The sequence below is a fragment of the Hydractinia symbiolongicarpus genome, chromosome 11 (genome assembly GCF_029227915.1).
Source record: "Hydractinia symbiolongicarpus strain clone_291-10 chromosome 11, HSymV2.1, whole genome shotgun sequence".
Taxonomy (NCBI): Eukaryota; Metazoa; Cnidaria; class Hydrozoa; order Anthoathecata; family Hydractiniidae; genus Hydractinia; species Hydractinia symbiolongicarpus.
The window spans coordinates 14801436-14821875 of NC_079885.1; the positions used below are offsets into that span (position 1 = coordinate 14801436).

Below are 20440 nucleotides of genomic sequence, written 5' to 3' on the forward strand. Positions count from 1 at the left end.
CTAGATTGCCTTCGTTGGAACTTTTTACCGGAAATCATAAAGCGCATTATTGTTGTAAAGAATCGATAGCGCTTAAAAAGAGCTTTCAAATGCACATAAACACGACCTATTCCGGATGATCCAGTCAAGAAATATGACCTTTAAAGTTTGAACCATTTTCGATGTAATGTGCTAATAAATCGTAGATATCGGCCCGTTTGTTTGTCTACGACCATACCACTATGAACACACCTGTTCTCGTCCGATCACGAAAGTTAAGCATCGTCGGGCCGGGATAGTACTTGGATGGGGGACCGCCTGGGATCTCCCGGTGTCGTAGGCTATTGACGTTTTCACGTTACATTATTTATCATCACGACTGTGACGAATCTTTTTTACGCAATAGCCGCCGAGTAAATCAAGTAAGGGACATGATTAGAAGTTTCTTTCCCTTAAAAAGGGCTACAATCTTGCTGCAATAAATGCGCCACGTCGCAAATGAATGGATTAAGAGCGTCAGATAAAGAAAATGGCGATGTAGTTACTTTGCTAATTAACTTTGTCATACGAAAATTAAGTCTGCAAGTACCCTAGATTGCCTTCGTTGGAACTTTTTACCGGAAAACATAAAGCGCATTATTGTTGTAAAGAATCGATAGCGCTTAAAAAGAGCTTTCAAATGCACATAAACACGACCTATTCCGGATGATCCAGTCAAGAAATATGACCTTTAAAGTTTGAACCATTTTCGATGTAATGTGCTAATAAATCGTAGATATCTGCCCGTTTGTTTGTCTACGACCATACCACGATGAACACACCTGTTCTCGTCCGATCACGGAAGTTAAGCATCGTCGGGCCGGGATAGTACTTGGATGGGGCACCGCCTGGAAACTCCTGGTGTCGTAGGCTATTGACTTTTTCACGTTACATTATTTATCATTACGACTGTGACGTATCTTTTTTACGCAATAGCCGCTGAGTAAATCAAGAAAGAGACATGATTACAAGTTGCTTTCCCTTCAAAACGGCTACAATCGTGCTGCAATAAATGCGCCACGTCGCAAATGAATGGATTAAGAGCGTCAGATAAAGAAAATGGCGATGTAGTTACTTTGCTAATTAACTTTGTCATATGAAAATTAAGTCTGCAAGTACCCTAGATTGCCTTCGTTGGAACTTTTTACCGGAAATCATAAAGCGCATTATTGTTGTAAAGAATCGATATCGCTTAAAAAGAGCTTTCAAATGCACATAAACACGACCTATTCCGGATGATCCAGTCAAGAAATATGACCTTTAAAGTTTGAACCATTTTCGATGTAATGTGCTAATAAATCGTAGATATCGGCCCGTTTGTTTGTCTACGACCATACCACTATGAACACACCTGTTCTCGTCCGATCACGAAAGTTAAGCATCGTCGGGCCGGGATAGTACTTGGATGGGGGACCGCCTGGGATCTCCCGGTGTCGTAGGCTATTGACGTTTTCACGTTACATTATTTATCATCACGACTGTGACGAATCTTTTTTACGCAATAGCCGCCGAGTAAATCAAGTAAGGGACATGATTAGAAGTTTCTTTCCCTTAAAAAGGGCTACAATCTTGCTGCAATAAATGCGCCACGTCGCAAATGAATGGATTAAGAGCGTCAGATAAAGAAAATGGCGATGTAGTTACTTTGCTAATTAACTTTGTCATACGAAAATTAAGTCTGCAAGTACCCTAGATTGCCTTCGTTGGAACTTTTTACCGGAAAACATAAAGCGCATTATTGTCGTAAAGAATCGATAGCGCTTAAAAGGAGCTTTCAAATGCACATAAACACGAACTATTTCCGATCACCCAGTCAAGAATTATGATCTTTAAAGTTCGAACAATTTTCGATGTAATGTGCTAATAAATCGTAGATATCTACCCGTATGTTTGTCTACGACCATACCACGATGAACACACCTGTTTTCGTCCGATCACGGAAGTTAAGCATCGTCGGGCCGGGAGAGTACTTCGATGGGGGACCGCCTGGGATCTCTCGGTGTCGTAGGCTATTGACTATTTCACGTTACATTATTTATCATTACGACTGTGACGTATCTTTTTTACGCAATAGCCGCTGAGTAAATCAAGTAAGGGACGTGATTAGAAGTTGCTTTCCCTTCAAAACGGCTAGAATCTTGCTGCAATAAATGCGCCACGTCGCAAATAAATGGATTACGAGCGTCAGACAAAGAAAATGGCGATGTAGTTACTTTGCTAATTAACTTTGTCATATGAAAATTAAGTCTGAAAGTACCCTAGATTTCCTTCGTTGGAACTTTTTACCGGAAATCTTAAAGCGCATGGTTGTCGTAAAGAATCGATAGCGCTTAAAAAGAGCTTTCAAATACACATAAACACGATTTATTCCGGATGATCCAGTCAAGAAATATGACCTTTAAAGTTTGAACCATTTTCGATGTAATGTGCTAATAAATCGTAGATATCTGCCCGTTTGTTTGTCTACGACCATACCACGATGAACACACCTGTTCTCGTCCGATCACGGAATGTAAGCATCGTCGGGCCGGGATAGTACTTGGATGGGGGACCGCCTGGGAACTTCTGGTGTCGTAGGCTATTGACTTTTTCACGTTACATTATTTATCATTACGACTGTGACGTATCTTTTTTACGCAATAGCCGCTGAGTAAATCAAGAAAGAAACATGATTAGAAGTTGCTTTCCCTTCAAAACGGCTACAATCGTGCTGCAATAAATGCGCCACGTCGCAAATGAATGGATTACGAGCGTCAGACAAAGAAAATGACGATGTACTTACTTTGCTAACTAACTTTGTCATATGAAAATTAAGTCTGAAAGTACCCTAGATTGCCTTCGTTGGAACTTTTTACCGGAAATCATAAAGCGCATTATTGTTGTAAAGAATCGATAGCGCTTAAAAAGAGCTTTCAAATGCACATAAACACGACCTATTCCGGATGATCCAGTCAAGAAATATGACCTTTAAAGTTTGAACCATTTTCGATGTAATGTGCTAATAAATCGTAGATATCTGCCCGTTTGTTTGTCTACGACCATACCACGATGAACATACCTGTTCTCGTCCGATCACGGAAGTTAAGCATCGTCGGGCCGGGATAGTACTTGGATGGGGCACCGCCTGGAAACTCCTGGTGTCGTAGGCTATTGACTTTTTCACGTTACATTATTTATCATTACGACTGTGACGTATCTTTTTTACGCAATAGCCGCTGAGTAAATCAAGAAAGAGACATGATTACAAGTTGCTTTCCCTTCAAAACGGCTACAATCGTGCTGAAATAAATGCGCCACGTCGCAAATGAATGGATTACGAGCGTCAGACAAAGAAAATGGCGATGTACTTACTTTGCTAACTAACTTTGTCATATGAAAATTAAGTCTGAAAGTACCCTAGATTGCCTTCGTTGGAACTTTTTACCGGAAATCTCAAAGCGCATTATTGTCGTAAAGAATCGATAGCGCTTAAAAGGAGCTTTCAAATGCACATAAACACGAACTATTTCCGATCACCCAGTCAAGAATTGTGATCTTTAAAGTTCGAACCATTTTCGATGTAATGTGCTAATAATTCGTAGATATCTACCCGTATGTTTGTCTACGACCATACCACGATGAACACACCTGTTCTCGTCCGATCACGGAAGTTAAGCATCGTCGGGCCGGGATAGTACTTGGATGGGGAACCGCCTGGGATCTCCCGGTGTCGTAGGCTATTGACGTTTTCACGTTACATTATTTATCATCACGACTGTGACGTATCTTTTTTACGCAATAGCCGCCGAGTAAATCAAGTAAGGGACATGATTAGAAGTTTCTTTCCCTTAAAAAGGGCTACAATATTGCTGCAATAAATGCGCCACGTCGCAAATGAATGGATTAGGAGCGTCAGATAAAGAAAATGGCGATGTAGTTACTTTGCTAATTAACTTTGTCATATGAAAATTAAGTCTGCAAGTACCCTAGATTGCCTTCGTTGGAACTTTTTACCGGAAATCATAAAGCGCATTATTGTTGTAAATAATCGATAGCGCTTAAAAAGAGCTTTCAAATACACATAGACACGACCTATTCCGGATGATCCAGTCAAGAAATATGACCTTTAAAGTTTGAACCATTTTCGATGTAATGTGCTAATAAATTGTAGATATCGGCCCGTTTGTTTGTCTACGACCATACCACTATGAACACACCTGTTCTCGTCCGATCACGAAAGTTAAGCATCGTCGGGCCGGGATAGTACTTGGATGGGGCACCGCCTGGAAACTCCTGGTGTCGTAGGCTATTGACTTTTTCACGTTACATTATTTATCATTACGACTGTGACGTATCTTTTTTACGCAATAGCCGCTGAGTAAATCAAGAAAGAGACATGATTACAAGTTGCTTTCCCTTCAAAACGGCTACAATCGTGCTGAAATAAATGCGCCACGTCGCAAATGAATGGATTACGAGCGTCAGACAAAGAAAATGGCGATGTACTTACTTTGCTAACTAACTTTGTCATATGAAAATTAAGTCTGAAAGTACCCTAGATTGCCTTCGTTGGAACTTTTTACCGGAAATCTCAAAGCGCATTATTGTCGTAAAGAATCGATAGCGCTTAAAAGGAGCTTTCAAATGCACATAAACACGAACTATTTCCGATCACCCAGTCAAGAATTGTGATCTTTAAAGTTCGAACCATTTTCGATGTAATGTGCTAATAATTCGTAGATATCTACCCGTATGTTTGTCTACGACCATACCACGATGAACACACCTGTTCTCGTCCGATCACGGAAGTTAAGCATCGTCGGGCCGGGATAGTACTTGGATGGGGAACCGCCTGGGATCTCCCGGTGTCGTAGGCTATTGACGTTTTCACGTTACATTATTTATCATCACGACTGTGACGTATCTTTTTTACGCAATAGCCGCCGAGTAAATCAAGTAAGGGACATGATTAGAAGTTTCTTTCCCTTAAAAAGGGCTACAATATTGCTGCAATAAATGCGCCACGTCGCAAATGAATGGATTAGGAGCGTCAGATAAAGAAAATGGCGATGTAGTTACTTTGCTAATTAACTTTGTCATATGAAAATTAAGTCTGCAAGTACCCTAGATTGCCTTCGTTGGAACTTTTTACCGGAAATCATAAAGCGCATTATTGTTGTAAATAATCGATAGCGCTTAAAAAGAGCTTTCAAATACACATAGACACGACCTATTCCGGATGATCCAGTCAAGAAATATGACCTTTAAAGTTTGAACCATTTTCGATGTAATGTGCTAATAAATTGTAGATATCGGCCCGTTTGTTTGTCTACGACCATACCACTATGAACACACCTGTTCTCGTCCGATCACGAAAGTTAAGCATCGTCGGGCCGGGATAGTACTTGGATGGGGGACCGCCTCGGAACTCCTGGTGTCGTAGGCTATTGACTTTTTCATGTTACATTACTTATCATTACGACTGTGACGTATCTTTTTTACGCAATAGCTGCTGAGTAAATCAAGAAAGAGACATGATTAGAAGTTGCTTTCCCTTCAAAACGGCTACAATCGTGCTGCAATAAATGCGCCACGTCGCAAATGAATGGATTACGAGCGTCAGACAAAGAAAATGGCGATGTACTTACTTTGCTAACTAACTTTGTCATATGAAAATTAAGTCTGAAAGTACCCTAGATTGCCTTCGTTGGAACTTTTTACCGGAAATCATAAAGCGCATTATTGTTGTAAAGAATCGATAGCGCTTAAAAAGAGCTTTCAAATGCACATAAACACGACCTATTCCGGATGATCCAGTCAAGAAATATGACCTTTAAAGTTTGAACCATTTTCGATGTAATGTGCTAATAAATCGTAGATATCTGCCCGTCTGTTTGTCTACGACCATACCACGATGAACACACCTGTTCTCGTCCGATCACGGAAGTTAAGCATCGTCGGGCCGGGATAGTACTTGGATGGGGCACCGCCTGGAAACTCCTGGTGTCGTAGGCTATTGACTTTTTCACGTTACATTATTTATCATTACGACTGTGACGTATCTTTTTTACGCAATAGCCGCTGAGTAAATCAAGAAAGAGACATGATTACAAGTTGCTTTCCCTTCAAAACGGCTACAATCGTGCTGCAATAAATGCGCCACGTCGCAAATGAATGGATTACGAGCGTCAGACAAAGAAAATGGCGATGTACTTACTTTGCTAACTAACTTTGTCATATGAAAATTAAGTCTGAAAGTACCCTAGATTTCCTTGGTTGGAACTTTTTACCGGAAATCTTAAAGCGCATGGTTGTCGTAAAGAATCGATAGCGCTTAAAAAGAGCTTTCAAATACACATAAACACGATTTATTCCGGATGATCCAGTCAAGAAATATGACCTTTAAAGTTTGAACCATTTTCGATGTAATGTGCTAATAAATCGTAGATATCTGCCCGTTTGTTTGTCTACGACCATACCACGATGAACACACCTGTTCTCGTCCAATCACGGAATGTAAGCATCGTCGGGCCGGGATAGTACTTGGATGGGGGACCGCCTGGGAACTTCTGGTGTCGTAGGCTATTGACTTTTTCACGTTACATTATTTATCATTACGACTGTGACGTATCTTTTTTACGCAATAGCCGCTGAGTAAATCAAGAAAGAAACATGATTAGAAGTTGCTTTCCCTTCAAAACGGCTACAATCGTGCTGCAATAAATGCGCCACGTCGCAAATGAATGGATTACGAGCGTCAGACAAAGAAAATGGCGATGTACTTACTTTGCTAACTAACTTTGTCATATGAAAATTAAGTCTGAAAGTACCCTAGATTGCCTTCGTTGGAACTTTTTACCGGAAATCATAAAGCGCATTATTGTTGTAAAGAATCGATAGCGCTTAAAAAGAGCTTTCAAATGCACATAAACACGACCTATTCCGGATGATCCAGTCAAGAAATATGACCTTTAAAGTTTGAACCATTTTCGATGTAATGTGCTAATAAATCGTAGATATCTGCCCGTTTGTTTGTCTACGACCATACCACGATGAACACACCTGTTCTCGTCCGATCACGGAAGTTAAGCATCGTCGGGCCGGGATAGTACTTGGATGGGGCACCGCCTGGAAACTCCTGGTGTCGTAGGCTATTGACTTTTTCACGTTACATTATTTATCATTACGACTGTGACGTATCTTTTTTACGCAATAGCCGCTGAGTAAATCAAGAAAGAGACATGATTACAAGTTGCTTTCCCTTCAAAACGGCTACAATCGTGCTGCAATAAATGCGCCACGTCGCAAATGAATGGATTAAGAGCGTCAGATAAAGAAAATGGCGATGTAGTTACTTTGCTAATTAACTTTGTCATATGAAAATTAAGTCTGCAAGTACCCTAGATTGCCTTCGTTGGAACTTTTTACCGGAAATCATAAAGCGCATTATTGTTGTAAAGAATCGATAGCGCTTAAAAAGAGCTTTCAAATGCACATAAACACGACCTATTCCGGATGATCCAGTCAAGAAATATGACCTTTAAAGTTTGAACCATTTTCGATGTAATGTGCTAATAAATCGTAGATATCGGCCCGTTTGTTTGTCTACGACCATACCACTATGAACACACCTGTTCTCGTCCGATCACGAAAGTTAAGCATCGTCGGGCCGGGATAGTACTTGGATGGGGGACCGCCTGGGATCTCCCGGTGTCGTAGGCTATTGACGTTTTCACGTTACATTATTTATCATCACGACTGTGACGAATCTTTTTTACGCAATAGCCGCCGAGTAAATCAAGTAAGGGACATGATTAGAAGTTTCTTTCCCTTAAAAAGGGCTACAATCTTGCTGCAATAAATGCGCCACGTCGCAAATGAATGGATTAAGAGCGTCAGATAAAGAAAATGGCGATGTAGTTACTTTGCTAATTAACTTTGTCATACGAAAATTAAGTCTGCAAGTACCCTAGATTGCCTTCGTTGGAACTTTTTACCGGAAAACATAAAGCGCATTATTGTCGTAAAGAATCGATAGCGCTTAAAAGGAGCTTTCAAATGCACATAAACACGAACTATTTCCGATCACCCAGTCAAGAATTATGATCTTTAAAGTTCGAACAATTTTCGATGTAATGTGCTAATAAATCGTAGATATCTACCCGTATGTTTGTCTACGACCATACCACGATGAACACACCTGTGTTCGTCCGATCACGGAAGTTAAGCATCGTCGGGCCGGGAGAGTACTTCGATGGGGGACCGCCTGGGATCTCCCGGTGTCGTAGGCTATTGACTATTTCACGTTACATTATTTATCATTACGACTGTGACGTATCTTTTTTACGCAATAGCCGCTGAGTAAATCAAGTAAGGGACGTGATTAGAAGTTGCTTTCCCTTCAAAACGGCTAGAATCTTGCTGCAATAAATGCGTCACGTCGCAAATAAATGGATTACGAGCGTCAGACAAAGAAAATGGCGATGTAGTTACTTTGCTAATTAACTTTGTCATATGAAAATTAAGTCTGAAAGTACCCTAGATTTCCTTCGTTGGAACTTTTTACCGGAAATCTTAAAGCGCATGGTTGTCGTAAAGAATCGATAGCGCTTAAAAAGAGCTTTCAAATACACATAAACACGATTTATTCCGGATGATCCAGTCAAGAAATATGACCTTTAAAGTTTGAACCATTTTCGATGTAATGTGCTAATAAATCGTAGATATCTGCCCGTTTGTTTGTCTACGACCATACCACGATGAACACACCTGTTCTCGTCCGATCACGGAATGTAAGCATCGTCGGGCCGGGATAGTACTTGGATGGGGGACCGCCTGGGAACTTCTGGTGTCGTAGGCTATTGACTTTTTCACGTTACATTATTTATCATTACGACTGTGACGTATCTTTTTTACGCAATAGCCGCTGAGTAAATCAAGAAAGAAACATGATTAGAAGTTGCTTTCCCTTCAAAACGGCTACAATCGTGCTGCAATAAATGCGCCACGTCGCAAATGAATGGATTACGAGCGTCAGACAAAGAAAATGGCGATGTACTTACTTTGCTAACTAACTTTGTCATATGAAAATTAAGTCTGAAAGTACCCTAGATTGCCTTCGTTGGAACTTTTTACCGGAAATCATAAAGCGCATTATTGTTGTAAAGAATCGATAGCGCTTAAAAAGAGCTTTCAAATGCACATAAACACGACCTATTCTGGATGATCCAGTCAAGAAATATGACCTTTAAAGTTTGAACCATTTTCGATGTAATGTGCTAATAAATCGTAGATATCTGCCCGTTTGTTTGTCTACGACCATACCACGATGAACACACCTGTTCTCGTCCGATCACGGAAGTTAAGCATCGTCGGGCCGGGATAGTACTTGGATGGGGCACCGCCTGGAAACTCCTGGTGTCGTAGGCTATTGACTTTTTCACGTTACATTATTTATCATTACGACTGTGACGTATCTTTTTTACGCAATAGCCGCTGAGTAAATCAAGAAAGAGACATGATTACAAGTTTCTTTCCCTTCAAAACGGCTACAATCGTGCTGCAATAAATGCGCCACGTCGCAAATGAATGGATTAAGAGCGTCAGATAAAGAAAATGGCGATGTAGTTACTTTGCTAATTAACTTTGTCATATGAAAATTAAGTCTGCAAGTACCCTAGATTGCCTTCGTTGGAACTTTTTACCGGAAATCATAAAGCGCATTATTGTTGTAAAGAATCGATAGCGCTTAAAAAGAGCTTTCAAATGCACATAAACACGACCTATTCCGGATGATCCAGTCAAGAAATATGACCTTTAAAGTTTGAACCATTTTCGATGTAATGTGCTAATAAATCGTAGATATCGGCCCGTTTGTTTTTCTACGACCATACCACTATGAACACACCTGTTCTCGTCCGATCACGAAAGTTAAGCATCGTCGGGCCGGGATAGTACTTGGATGGGGGACCGCCTGGGATCTCCCGGTGTCGTAGGCTATTGACGTTTTCACGTTACATTATTTATCATCACGACTGTGACGAATCTTTTTTACGCAATAGCCGCCGAGTAAATCAAGTAAGGGACATGATTAGAAGTTTCTTTCCCTTAAAAAGGGCTACAATCTTGCTGCAATAAATGCGCCACGTCGCAAATGAATGGATTAAGAGCGTCAGATAAAGAAAATGGCGATGTAGTTACTTTGCTAATTAACTTTGTCATACGAAAATTAAGTCTGCAAGTACCCTAGATTGCCTTCGTTGGAACTTTTTACCGGAAAACATAAAGCGCATTATTGTCGTAAAGAATCGATAGCGCTTAAAAGGAGCTTTCAAATGCACATAAACACGAACTATTTCCGATCACCCAGTCAAGAATTATGATCTTTAAAGTTCGAACAATTTTCGATGTAATGTGCTAATAAATCGTAGATATCTACCCGTATGTTTGTCTACGACCATACCACGATGAACACACCTGTTTTCGTCCGATCACGGAAGTTAAGCATCGTCGGGCCGGGAGAGTACTTCGATGGGGGACCGCCTGGGATCTCTCGGTGTCGTAGGCTATTGACTATTTCACGTTACATTATTTATCATTACGACTGTGACGTATCTTTTTTACGCAATAGTCGCTGAGTAAATCAAGTAAGGGACGTGATTAGAAGTTGCTTTCCCTTCAAAACGGCTAGAATCTTGCTGCAATAAATGCGCCACGTCGCAAATAAATGGATTACGAGCGTCAGACAAAGAAAATGGCGATGTAGTTACTTTGCTAATTAACTTTGTCATATGAAAATTAAGTCTGAAAGTACCCTAGATTTCCTTCGTTGGAACTTTTTACCGGAAATCTTAAAGCGCATGGTTGTCGTAAAGAATCGATAGCGCTTAAAAAGAGCTTTCAAATACACATAAACACGATTTATTCCGGATGATCCAGTCAAGAAATATGACCTTTAAAGTTTGAACCATTTTCGATGTAATGTGCTAATAAATCGTAGATATCTGCCCGTTTGTTTGTCTACGACCATACCACGATGAACACACCTGTTCTCGTCCGATCACGGAATGTAAGCATCGTCGGGCCGGGATAGTACTTGGATGGGGGACCGCCTGGGAACTTCTGGTGTCGTAGGCTATTGACTTTTTCACGTTACATTATTTATCATTACGACTGTGACGTATCTTTTTTACGCAATAGCCGCTGAGTAAATCAAGAAAGAAACATGATTAGAAGTTGCTTTCCCTTCAAAACGGCTACAATCGTGCTGCAATAAATGCGCCACGTCGCAAATGAATGGATTACGAGCGTCAGACAAAGAAAATGACGATGTACTTACTTTGCTAACTAACTTTGTCATATGAAAATTAAGTCTGAAAGTACCCTAGATTGCCTTCGTTGGAACTTTTTACCGGAAATCATAAAGCGCATTATTGTTGTAAAGAATCGATAGCGCTTAAAAAGAGCTTTCAAATGCACATAAACACGACCTATTCCGGATGATCCAGTCAAGAAATATGACCTTTAAAGTTTGAACCATTTTCGATGTAATGTGCTAATAAATCGTAGATATCTGCCCGTTTGTTTGTCTACGACCATACCACGATGAACATACCTGTTCTCGTCCGATCACGGAAGTTAAGCATCGTCGGGCCGGGATAGTACTTGGATGGGGCACCGCCTGGAAACTCCTGGTGTCGTAGGCTATTGACTTTTTCACGTTACATTATTTATCATTACGACTGTGACGTATCTTTTTTACGCAATAGCCGCTGAGTAAATCAAGAAAGAGACATGATTACAAGTTGCTTTCCCTTCAAAACGGCTACAATCGTGCTGAAATAAATGCGCCACGTCGCAAATGAATGGATTACGAGCGTCAGACAAAGAAAATGGCGATGTACTTACTTTGCTAATTAACTTTGTCATATGAAAATTAAGTCTGCAAGTACCCTAGATTGCTTTCGTTGGAACTTTTTACCGGAAATCATAAAGCGCATTATTGTTGTAAAGAATCGATAGCGCTTAAAAAGAGCTTTCAAATGCACATAAACACGACCTATTCCGGATGATCCAGTCAAAAAATATGACCTTTAAAGTTTGAACCATTTTCGATGTAATGTGCTAATAAATCGTAGATATCTGCCCGTTTGTTTGTCTACGACCATACCACGATGAACACACCTGTTCTCGTCCGATCACGGAAGTTAAGCATCGTCGGGCCGGGATAGTACTTGGATGGGGGACCGCCTGGGAACTCCTGGTGTCGTAGGCTATTGACTTTTTCACGTTACATTATTTATCATTACGACTGTGACGTATCTTTTTTACGCAATAGCCGCTGAGTAAATCCAGAAAGAGACATGATTACAAGTTGCTTTCCCTTCAAAACGGCTACAATCGTGCTGCAATAAATGCGCTACGTCGCAAATGAATGGATTACGAGCGTCAGACAAAGAAAATGGCGATGTACTTACTTTGCTAACTAACTTTGTCATATGAAAATTAAGTCTGAAAGTACCCTAGATTGCCTTCGTTGGAATTTTTTACCGGAAATCTTAAAGCGCATTATTGTCGTAAAGAATCGATAGCGCTTAAAAGGAGCTTTCAAATGCACATAAACACGAACTATTTCCGATCACCCAGTCAAGAATTATGATCTTTAAAGTTTAAACCATTTTCGATGTAATGTGCTAATAAATCGTAGATATCTACCCGTATGTTTGTCTACGACCATACCACGATGAACACACCTGTTCTCGTCCGATCACGGAAGTTAAGCATCGTCGGGCCGGGATAGTACTTGGATGGGGGACCGCCTCGGAACTCCTGGTGTCGTAGGCTTTTGACTTTTTCACGTTACATTATTTATCATTACGACTGTGACGTATCTTTTTTACGCAATAGCCGCTGAGTAAATCAAGAAAGAGACATGATTACAAGTTGCTTTCCCTTCAAAACGGCTAGAATCGTGTTGCAATAAATGCGCCACGTCGCAAATGAATGGATTACGAGCGTCAGACAAAGAAAATGGCGATGTACTTACTTTGCTAACTAACTTTGTCATATGAAAATTAAATCTGAAAGTACCCTAGATTGCCTTCGTTGGAACTTTTTACCGGAAATCTTAAAGCGCATTATTGTCGTAAAGAATCGATAGCGCTTAAAAGGAGCTTTCAAATGCACATAAACACGAACTATTTCCGATCACCCAGTCAAGAATTATGATCTTTAAAGTTCGAACCATTTTCGATGTAATGTGCTAATAAATCGTAGATTTCTACCCGTATGTTTGTCTACGACCATACCACGATGAACACACCTGTTCTCGTCCGATCACGGAAGTTAAGCATCGTCGGGCCGGGATAGTACTTGGATGGGGGACCGCCTGGGATCTCCCGGTGTCGTAGGCTATTGACGTTTTCACGTTACATTATTTATCATCACGACTGTGACGTATCTTTTTTACGCAATGGCCGCCGAGTAAATCAAGTAAGGGACATGATTAGAAGTTTCTTTCCCTTACAAAGGGCTACAATCTTGCTGCAATAAATGCGCCACGTCGCAAATGAATGGATTAAGAGCGTCAGATAAAGAAAATGGCGATGTAGTTACTTTGCTAATTAACTTTGTCATATGAAAATTAAGTCTGCAAGTACCCTAGATTGCTTTCGTTGGAACTTTTTACCGGAAATCATAAAGCGCATTATTGTTGTAAAGAATCGATAGCGCTTAAAAAGAGCTTTCAAATGCACATAAACACGATCTATTCCGGATGATCCAGTCAAGAAATATGACCCTTAAAGTTTGAACCATTTTCGATGTAATGTGCTAATAAATCGTAGATATCTGCCCGTTTGTTTGTCTACGACCATACCACAATGAACACACCTGTTCTCGTCCGATCACGGAAGTTAAGCATCGTCGTGCCGGGATAGTACTTTGATGGGGGACCGCCTGGGAATTCCTGGTGTCGTAGGCTATTGACTTTTTCACGTTACATTATTTATCATTACGACTGTGACGTATCTTTTTTACGCAATAGCCGCTGAGTAAATCAAGAAAGAGACATGATTACAAGTTGCTTTCCCTTCAAAACGGCTACAATCGTGCTGCAATAAATGCGCCACGTCGCAAATGAATGGATTACGAGCGTCAGACAAAGAAAATGGCGATGTACTTACTTTGCTAACTAACTTTGTCATATGAAAATTAAGTCTGAAAGTACCCTAGATTGCCTTCGTTGGAACTTTTTACCGGAAATCTTAAAGCGCATTATTGTCGTAAAGAATCGATAGCGCTTAAAAGGAGCTTTCAAATGCACATAAACACGAACTATTTCCGATCACCCAGTCAAGAATTATGATCTTTAAAGTTCGAACCATTTTCGATGTAATGTGCTAATAAATCGTAGATTTCTACCCGTATGTTTGTCTACGACCATACCACGATGAACACACCTGTTCTCGTCCGATCACGGAAGTTAAGCATCGTCGGGCCGGGATAGTACTTGGATGGGGGACCGCCTGGGATCTCCCGGTGTCGTAGGCTATTGACGTTTTCACGTTACATTATTTATCATCACGACTGTGACGTATCTTTTTTACGCAATAGCCGCCGAGTAAATCAAGTAAGGGACATGATTAGAAGTTTCTTTCCCTTACAAAGGGCTACAATCTTGCTGCAATAAATGCGCCACGTCGCAAATGAATGGATTAAGAGCGTCAGATAAAGAAAATGGCGATGTAGTTACTTTGCTAATTAACTTTGTCATATGAAAATTAAGTCTGCAAGTACCCTAGATTGCTTTCGTTGGAACTTTTTACCGGAAATCATAAAGCGCATTATTGTTGTAAAGAATCGATAGCGCTTAAAAAGAGCTTTCAAATGCACATAAACACGATCTATTCCGGATGATCCAGTCAAGAAATATGACCCTTAAAGTTTGAACCATTTTCGATGTAATGTGCTAATAAATCGTAGATATCTGCCCGTTTGTTTGTCTACGACCATACCACAATGAACACACCTGTTCTCGTCCGATCACGGAAGTTAAGCATCGTCGTGCCGGGATAGTACTTTGATGGGGGACCGCCTGGGAATTCCTGGTGTCGTAGGCTATTGACTTTTTCACGTTACATTATTTATCATTACGACTGTGACGTATCTTTTTTACGCAATAGCCGCTGAGTAAATCAAGAAAGAGACATGATTACAAGTTGCTTTTCCTTCAAAACGGCTACAATCGTGCTGCAATAAATGCGCCACGTCGCAAATGAATGGATTACGAGCGTCAGACAAAGAAAATGGCGATGTACTTACTTTGCTAACTAACTTTGTCATATGAAAATTAAGTCTGAAAGTACCCTAGATTGCCTTCGTTGGAACTTTTTACCGGAAATCTTAAAGCGCATTATTGTCGTAAAGAATCGATAGCGCTTAAAAGAAGCTTTCAAATGCACATAAACACGAACTATTTCCGATCACCCAGTCAAGAATTATGATCGTTAAAGTTCGAACCATTTTCGATGTAATGTGCTAATAAATCGTAGATATCTACCCGTATGTTTGTCTACGACCATACCACGATGAACACACCTGTTCTCGTCCGATCACGGAAGTTAAGCATCGTCGGGCCGGGATAGTACTTGGATGGGGGACCGCCTGGGATCTCCCGGTGTCGTAGGCTATTGACGTTTTCACGTTACATTATTTATCATCACGACTGTGACGTATCTTTTTTACGCAATAGCCGCCGAGTAAATCAAGTAAGGGACATGATTAGAAGTTTCTTTCCCTTAAAAAGGGCTACAATCTTGCTGCAATAAATGTGCCACGTCGCAAATGAATGGATTAAGAGCGTCAGATAAAGAAAATGGCGATGTAGTTACTTTGCTAATTAACTTTGTCATATGAAAATTAAGTCTGCAAGTACCCTAGATTGCTTTCGTTGAAACTTTTTACCGGAAATCATAAAGCGCATTATTGTTGTAAAGAATTGATAGCGCTTAAAAAGAGCTTTCAAATGCACATAAACACGACCTATTCCGGATGATCCAGTCAAGAAATATGACCTTTAAAGTTTGAACCATTTTCGATGTAATGTGCTAATAAATCGTAGATATCTGCCCGTTTGTTTGTCTACGACCATACTACAATGAACACACCTGCTCTTGTCCGATCACGGAAGTTAAGCATCGTCGGGCCGGGATAGTACTTGGATGGGGGACCGCCTCGGAACTCCTGGTGTCGTAGGCTATTGACTTTTTCACGTTACATTATGTATCATTACGACTGTGACGTATCTTTTTTACGCAATAGCCGCTGAGTAAATCAAGAAAGAGACATGATTACAAGTTGCTTTCCCTTCAAAACGGCTAGAATCGTGTTGCAATAAATGCGCCACGTCGCAAATGAATGGATTACCAGCGTCAGACAAAGAAAATGGCGATATACTTACTTTGCTAACTAACTTTGTCATATGAAAATTAAGTCTGAAAGTACCCTAGATTGCCTTCGTTGGAACTTTTTACCGGAAATCTTAAAGCGCATTATTGTCGTAAAGAATCGATAGCGCTTAAAAGGAGCTTTCAAATGCACATAAACACGAACTATTTCCGATCACCCAGTCAAGAATTATGATCGTTAAAGTTCGAACCATTTTCGATGTAATGTGCTAATAAATCGTAGATATCTACCCGTATGTTTGTCTACGACCATACCACGATGAACACACCTGTTCTCGTCCGATCACGGAAGTTAAGCATCGTCGGGCCGGGATAGTACTTGGATGGGGGACCGCCTGGGATCTCCCGGTGTCGTAGGCTATTGACGTTTTCACGTTACATTATTTATCATCACGACTGTGACGTATCTTTTTTACGCAATAGCCGCCGAGTAAATCAAGTAAGGGACATGATTAGAAGTTTCTTTCCCTTAAAAAGGGCTACAATCTTGCTGCAATAAATGCGCCACGTCGCAAATGAATGGATTAAGAGCGTCAGATAAAGAAAATGGCGATGTAGTTACTTTGCTAATTAACTTTGTCATATGAAAATTAAGTCTGCAAGTACCCTAGATTGCTTTCGTTGAAACTTTTTACCGGAAATCATAAAGCGCATTATTGTTGTAAAGAATTGATAGCGCTTAAAAAGAGCTTTCAAATGCACATAAACACGACCTATTCCGGATGATCCAGTCAAGAAATATGACCTTTAAAGTTTGAACCATTTTCGATGTAATGTGCTAATAAATCGTAGATATCTGCCCGTTTGTTTGTCTACGACCATACTACAATGAACACACCTGCTCTTGTCCGATCACGGAAGTTAAGCATCGTCGGGCCGGGATAGTACTTGGATGGGGGACCGCCTCGGAACTCCTGGTGTCGTAGGCTATTGACTTTTTCACGTTACATTATGTATCATTACGACTGTGACGTATCTTTTTTACGCAATAGCCGCTGAGTAAATCAAGAAAGAGACATGATTACAAGTTGCTTTCCCTTCAAAACGGCTAGAATCGTGTTGCAATAAATGCGCCACGTCGCAAATGAATGGATTACCAGCGTCAGACAAAGAAAATGGCGATATACTTACTTTGCTAACTAACTTTGTCATATGAAAATTAAATCTGAAAGTACCCTAGATTGCCTTCGTTGGAACTTTTTACCGGAAATCTTAAAGCGCATTATTGTCGTAAAGAATCGATAGCGCTTAAAAGGAGCTTCCAAATGCACATAAACACGAACTATTTCCGATCACCCAGTCAAGAATTATGATCTTTAAAGTTCGAACCATTTTCGATGTAATGTGCTAATAAATCGTAGATATCTACCCGTATGTTTGTCTACGACCATACCACGATGAACACACCTGTTCTCGTCCGATCACGGAAGTTAAGCATCGTCGGGCCGGGATAGTACTTGGATGGGGTCCGCCTGGGATCTCCCGGTGTCGTAGGCTATTGACGTTTTCACGTTACATTATTTATCATCACGACTGTGACGTATCTTTTTTACGCAATAGCCGCCGAGTAAATCAAGTAAGGGACATGATTAGAAGTTTTTTTCCTTTACAAAGGGCTACAATCTTGCTGCAATAAATGCGCCACGTCGCAAATGAATGGATTAAGAGCGTCAGATAAAGAAAATGGCGATGTAGTTACTTTGCTAATTAACTTTGTCATATGAAAATTAAGTCTGCAAGTACCCTAGATTGCTTTCGTTGGAACGTTTTACCGGAAATCATAAAGCGCATTATTGTTGTAAAGAATCGATAGCGCTTAAAAAGAGCTTTCAAATGCACATAAACAGGATCTATTCCGGATGATCCAGTCAAGAAATATGACCCTTAAAGTTTGAACCATTTTCGATGTAATGTGCTAATAAATCGTAGATATCTGCCCGTTTGTTTGTCTACGACCATACCACAATGAACACACCTGTTCTCGTCCGATCACGGAAGTTAAGCATCGTCGGGCCGGGATAGTACTTTGATGGGGGACCGCCTGGGAATTCCTGGTGGCGTTGGCTATTGACGTTTTCACGTTACATTATTTATCATCACGACTGTGACGTATCTTTTTTACGCAATAGCCGCCGAGTAAATCAAGTAAGGGACATGATTAGAAGTTTTTTTCCCTTAAAAAGGGCTACAATCTTGCTGCAATAAATGCGCCACGTCGCAAATGAATGGATTAAGAGCGTCAGATAAAGAAAATGGCGATGTAGTTACTTTGCTAATTAACTTTGTCATATGAAAATTAAGTCTGCAAGTACCCTAGATTGCCTTCGTTGGAACTTTTTACCGGAAAACATAAAGCGCATTATTGTCGTAAAGAATCGATAGCGCTTAAAAGGAGCTTTCAAATGCACATAAACAGGAACTATTTCCGATCACCCAGTCAAGAATTATGATCTTTAAAGTTCGAACAATTTTCGATGTAATGTGCTAATAAATCGTAGATATCTACCCGTATGTTTGTCTACGACCATACCACGATGAACACACCTGTTTTCGTCCGATCACGGAAGTTAAGCATCGTCGGGCCGGGAGAGTACTTCGATGGGGGACCGCCTGGGATCTCCCGGTGTCGTAGGCTATTGACTATTTCACGTTACATTATTTATCATTACGACTGTGACGTATCTTTTTTACGCAATAGCCGCTGAGTAAATCAAGTAAAGGACGTGATTAGAAGTTGCTTTCCCTTCAAAACGGCTAGAATCTTGCTGCAATAAATGCGCCACGTCGCAAATAAATGGATTACGAGCGTCAGACAAAGAAAATGGCGATGTAGTTACTTTGCTAATTAACTTTGTCATATGAAAATTAAGTCTGCAAGTACCCTAGATTGCCTTCGTTGGAACTTTTTACCGGAAAACATAAAGCGCATTATTGTCGTAAAGAATCGATAGCGCTTAAAAGGAGCTTTCAAATGCACATAAACAGGAACTATTTCCGATCACCCAGTCAAGAATTATGATCTTTAAAGTTCGAACAATTTTCGATGTAATGTGCTAATAAATCGTAGATATCTACCCGTATGTTTGTCTACGACCATACCACGATGAACACACCTGTTTTCGTCCGATCACGGAAGTTAAGCATCGTCGGGCCGGGAGAGTACTTCGATGGGGGACCGCCTGGGATCTCCCGGTGTCGTAGGCTATTGACTATTTCACGTTACATTATTTATCATTACGACTGTGACGTATCTTTTTTACGCAATAGCCGCTGAGTAAATCAAGTAAGGGACGTGATTAGAAGTTGCTTTCCCTTCAAAACGGCTAGAATCTTGCTGCAATAAATGCGCCACGTCGCAAATAAATGGATTACGAGCGTCAGACAAAGAAAATGGCGATGTAGTTACTTTGCTAATTAACTTTGTCATATGAAAATTAAGTCTGAAAGTACCCTAGATTTCCTTCGTTGGAACTTTTTACCGGAAATCTTAAAGCGCATGGTTGTCGTAAAGAATCGATAGCGCTTAAAAAGAGCTTTCAAATACACATAAACACGATTTATTCCGGATGATCCAGTCAAGAAATATGACCTTTAAAGTTTGAACCATTTTCGATGTAATGTGCTAATAAATCGTAGATATCTGCCCGTTTGTTTGTCTACGACCATACCACGATGAACACACCTGTTCTCGTCCGATCACGGAAGTTAAGCATCGTCGGGCCGGGATAGTACTTGGATGGGGCACCGCCTGGAAACTCCTGGTGTCGTAGGCTATTGACTTTTTCACGTTACATTATTTATCATTACGACTGTGACGTATCTTTTTTACGCAATAGCCGCTGAGTAAATCAAGAAAGAGACATGATTACAAGTTGCTTTCCCTTCAAAACGGCTACAATCGTGCTGCAATAAATGCGCCACGTCGCAAATGAATGGATTAAGAGCGTCAGATAAAGAAAATGGCGATGTAGTTACTT

At 40.6% G+C, this 20440-nt stretch overlaps 33 non-coding genes and 3 pseudogenes across 33 annotated transcripts; all 36 read left to right on the forward strand.

The window, feature by feature from the left end:
• Positions 1-203: 203 nt before the first annotated feature.
• Positions 204-322, forward strand: LOC130618027 (5S ribosomal RNA). Its single transcript, XR_008979103.1, has one exon. It is a non-coding gene; the product is annotated as a 5S ribosomal RNA (ribosomal RNA).
• Positions 323-772: 450 nt separating this feature from the next.
• Positions 773-891, forward strand: LOC130616781 (5S ribosomal RNA). Its single transcript, XR_008977861.1, has one exon. It is a non-coding gene; the product is annotated as a 5S ribosomal RNA (ribosomal RNA).
• Positions 892-1341: 450 nt separating this feature from the next.
• LOC130618028 (5S ribosomal RNA) lies at positions 1342-1460 on the forward strand. Its single transcript, XR_008979104.1, has one exon. It is a non-coding gene; the product is annotated as a 5S ribosomal RNA (ribosomal RNA).
• Positions 1461-1910: 450 nt separating this feature from the next.
• On the forward strand, positions 1911-2029 carry LOC130618333 (5S ribosomal RNA). The gene has a single exon (XR_008979406.1). It is a non-coding gene; the product is annotated as a 5S ribosomal RNA (ribosomal RNA).
• A 450-nt stretch (positions 2030-2479) lies between these two features.
• Positions 2480-2598, forward strand: LOC130617695 (5S ribosomal RNA). The gene has a single exon (XR_008978771.1). It is a non-coding gene; the product is annotated as a 5S ribosomal RNA (ribosomal RNA).
• A 450-nt stretch (positions 2599-3048) lies between these two features.
• On the forward strand, positions 3049-3167 carry LOC130617281 (5S ribosomal RNA). The gene has a single exon (XR_008978359.1). It is a non-coding gene; the product is annotated as a 5S ribosomal RNA (ribosomal RNA).
• A 450-nt stretch (positions 3168-3617) lies between these two features.
• On the forward strand, positions 3618-3736 carry LOC130617197 (5S ribosomal RNA). Its single transcript, XR_008978274.1, has one exon. It is a non-coding gene; the product is annotated as a 5S ribosomal RNA (ribosomal RNA).
• A 450-nt stretch (positions 3737-4186) lies between these two features.
• On the forward strand, positions 4187-4305 carry LOC130618056 (5S ribosomal RNA). The gene has a single exon (XR_008979131.1). It is a non-coding gene; the product is annotated as a 5S ribosomal RNA (ribosomal RNA).
• Positions 4306-4755: 450 nt separating this feature from the next.
• LOC130617198 (5S ribosomal RNA) lies at positions 4756-4874 on the forward strand. The gene has a single exon (XR_008978275.1). It is a non-coding gene; the product is annotated as a 5S ribosomal RNA (ribosomal RNA).
• A 450-nt stretch (positions 4875-5324) lies between these two features.
• Positions 5325-5443, forward strand: LOC130617515 (5S ribosomal RNA). Its single transcript, XR_008978592.1, has one exon. It is a non-coding gene; the product is annotated as a 5S ribosomal RNA (ribosomal RNA).
• Positions 5444-5893: 450 nt separating this feature from the next.
• Positions 5894-6012, forward strand: LOC130616782 (5S ribosomal RNA). Its single transcript, XR_008977862.1, has one exon. It is a non-coding gene; the product is annotated as a 5S ribosomal RNA (ribosomal RNA).
• Positions 6013-6462: 450 nt separating this feature from the next.
• LOC130618315 (5S ribosomal RNA) lies at positions 6463-6581 on the forward strand. The gene has a single exon (XR_008979389.1). It is a non-coding gene; the product is annotated as a 5S ribosomal RNA (ribosomal RNA).
• A 450-nt stretch (positions 6582-7031) lies between these two features.
• LOC130616783 (5S ribosomal RNA) lies at positions 7032-7150 on the forward strand. The gene has a single exon (XR_008977863.1). It is a non-coding gene; the product is annotated as a 5S ribosomal RNA (ribosomal RNA).
• Positions 7151-7600: 450 nt separating this feature from the next.
• Positions 7601-7719, forward strand: LOC130618030 (5S ribosomal RNA). Its single transcript, XR_008979106.1, has one exon. It is a non-coding gene; the product is annotated as a 5S ribosomal RNA (ribosomal RNA).
• A 450-nt stretch (positions 7720-8169) lies between these two features.
• LOC130618440 (5S ribosomal RNA) lies at positions 8170-8288 on the forward strand (annotated as a pseudogene).
• A 450-nt stretch (positions 8289-8738) lies between these two features.
• On the forward strand, positions 8739-8857 carry LOC130617696 (5S ribosomal RNA). Its single transcript, XR_008978773.1, has one exon. It is a non-coding gene; the product is annotated as a 5S ribosomal RNA (ribosomal RNA).
• A 450-nt stretch (positions 8858-9307) lies between these two features.
• LOC130616785 (5S ribosomal RNA) lies at positions 9308-9426 on the forward strand. The gene has a single exon (XR_008977865.1). It is a non-coding gene; the product is annotated as a 5S ribosomal RNA (ribosomal RNA).
• Positions 9427-9876: 450 nt separating this feature from the next.
• LOC130618307 (5S ribosomal RNA) lies at positions 9877-9995 on the forward strand. Its single transcript, XR_008979381.1, has one exon. It is a non-coding gene; the product is annotated as a 5S ribosomal RNA (ribosomal RNA).
• Positions 9996-10445: 450 nt separating this feature from the next.
• LOC130618334 (5S ribosomal RNA) lies at positions 10446-10564 on the forward strand. The gene has a single exon (XR_008979407.1). It is a non-coding gene; the product is annotated as a 5S ribosomal RNA (ribosomal RNA).
• A 450-nt stretch (positions 10565-11014) lies between these two features.
• Positions 11015-11133, forward strand: LOC130617697 (5S ribosomal RNA). The gene has a single exon (XR_008978774.1). It is a non-coding gene; the product is annotated as a 5S ribosomal RNA (ribosomal RNA).
• A 450-nt stretch (positions 11134-11583) lies between these two features.
• Positions 11584-11702, forward strand: LOC130617282 (5S ribosomal RNA). The gene has a single exon (XR_008978360.1). It is a non-coding gene; the product is annotated as a 5S ribosomal RNA (ribosomal RNA).
• A 450-nt stretch (positions 11703-12152) lies between these two features.
• Positions 12153-12271, forward strand: LOC130617386 (5S ribosomal RNA). Its single transcript, XR_008978463.1, has one exon. It is a non-coding gene; the product is annotated as a 5S ribosomal RNA (ribosomal RNA).
• Positions 12272-12721: 450 nt separating this feature from the next.
• LOC130615896 (5S ribosomal RNA) lies at positions 12722-12840 on the forward strand. The gene has a single exon (XR_008976983.1). It is a non-coding gene; the product is annotated as a 5S ribosomal RNA (ribosomal RNA).
• A 450-nt stretch (positions 12841-13290) lies between these two features.
• Positions 13291-13409, forward strand: LOC130616694 (5S ribosomal RNA). Its single transcript, XR_008977775.1, has one exon. It is a non-coding gene; the product is annotated as a 5S ribosomal RNA (ribosomal RNA).
• Positions 13410-13859: 450 nt separating this feature from the next.
• On the forward strand, positions 13860-13978 carry LOC130617383 (5S ribosomal RNA). The gene has a single exon (XR_008978460.1). It is a non-coding gene; the product is annotated as a 5S ribosomal RNA (ribosomal RNA).
• Positions 13979-14428: 450 nt separating this feature from the next.
• LOC130616695 (5S ribosomal RNA) lies at positions 14429-14547 on the forward strand. The gene has a single exon (XR_008977776.1). It is a non-coding gene; the product is annotated as a 5S ribosomal RNA (ribosomal RNA).
• A 450-nt stretch (positions 14548-14997) lies between these two features.
• On the forward strand, positions 14998-15116 carry LOC130617384 (5S ribosomal RNA). Its single transcript, XR_008978461.1, has one exon. It is a non-coding gene; the product is annotated as a 5S ribosomal RNA (ribosomal RNA).
• Positions 15117-15566: 450 nt separating this feature from the next.
• LOC130616696 (5S ribosomal RNA) lies at positions 15567-15685 on the forward strand. Its single transcript, XR_008977777.1, has one exon. It is a non-coding gene; the product is annotated as a 5S ribosomal RNA (ribosomal RNA).
• A 450-nt stretch (positions 15686-16135) lies between these two features.
• Positions 16136-16254, forward strand: LOC130618467 (5S ribosomal RNA; annotated as a pseudogene).
• A 450-nt stretch (positions 16255-16704) lies between these two features.
• Positions 16705-16823, forward strand: LOC130616698 (5S ribosomal RNA). Its single transcript, XR_008977778.1, has one exon. It is a non-coding gene; the product is annotated as a 5S ribosomal RNA (ribosomal RNA).
• A 450-nt stretch (positions 16824-17273) lies between these two features.
• Positions 17274-17392, forward strand: LOC130618468 (5S ribosomal RNA; annotated as a pseudogene).
• Positions 17393-17842: 450 nt separating this feature from the next.
• Positions 17843-17960, forward strand: LOC130618252 (5S ribosomal RNA). The gene has a single exon (XR_008979326.1). It is a non-coding gene; the product is annotated as a 5S ribosomal RNA (ribosomal RNA).
• Positions 17961-18410: 450 nt separating this feature from the next.
• On the forward strand, positions 18411-18529 carry LOC130617540 (5S ribosomal RNA). The gene has a single exon (XR_008978617.1). It is a non-coding gene; the product is annotated as a 5S ribosomal RNA (ribosomal RNA).
• Positions 18530-18979: 450 nt separating this feature from the next.
• Positions 18980-19098, forward strand: LOC130618040 (5S ribosomal RNA). The gene has a single exon (XR_008979116.1). It is a non-coding gene; the product is annotated as a 5S ribosomal RNA (ribosomal RNA).
• A 450-nt stretch (positions 19099-19548) lies between these two features.
• Positions 19549-19667, forward strand: LOC130618041 (5S ribosomal RNA). Its single transcript, XR_008979117.1, has one exon. It is a non-coding gene; the product is annotated as a 5S ribosomal RNA (ribosomal RNA).
• Positions 19668-20117: 450 nt separating this feature from the next.
• LOC130616787 (5S ribosomal RNA) lies at positions 20118-20236 on the forward strand. The gene has a single exon (XR_008977866.1). It is a non-coding gene; the product is annotated as a 5S ribosomal RNA (ribosomal RNA).
• The last annotated feature ends 204 nt before the right edge of the window (positions 20237-20440 follow it).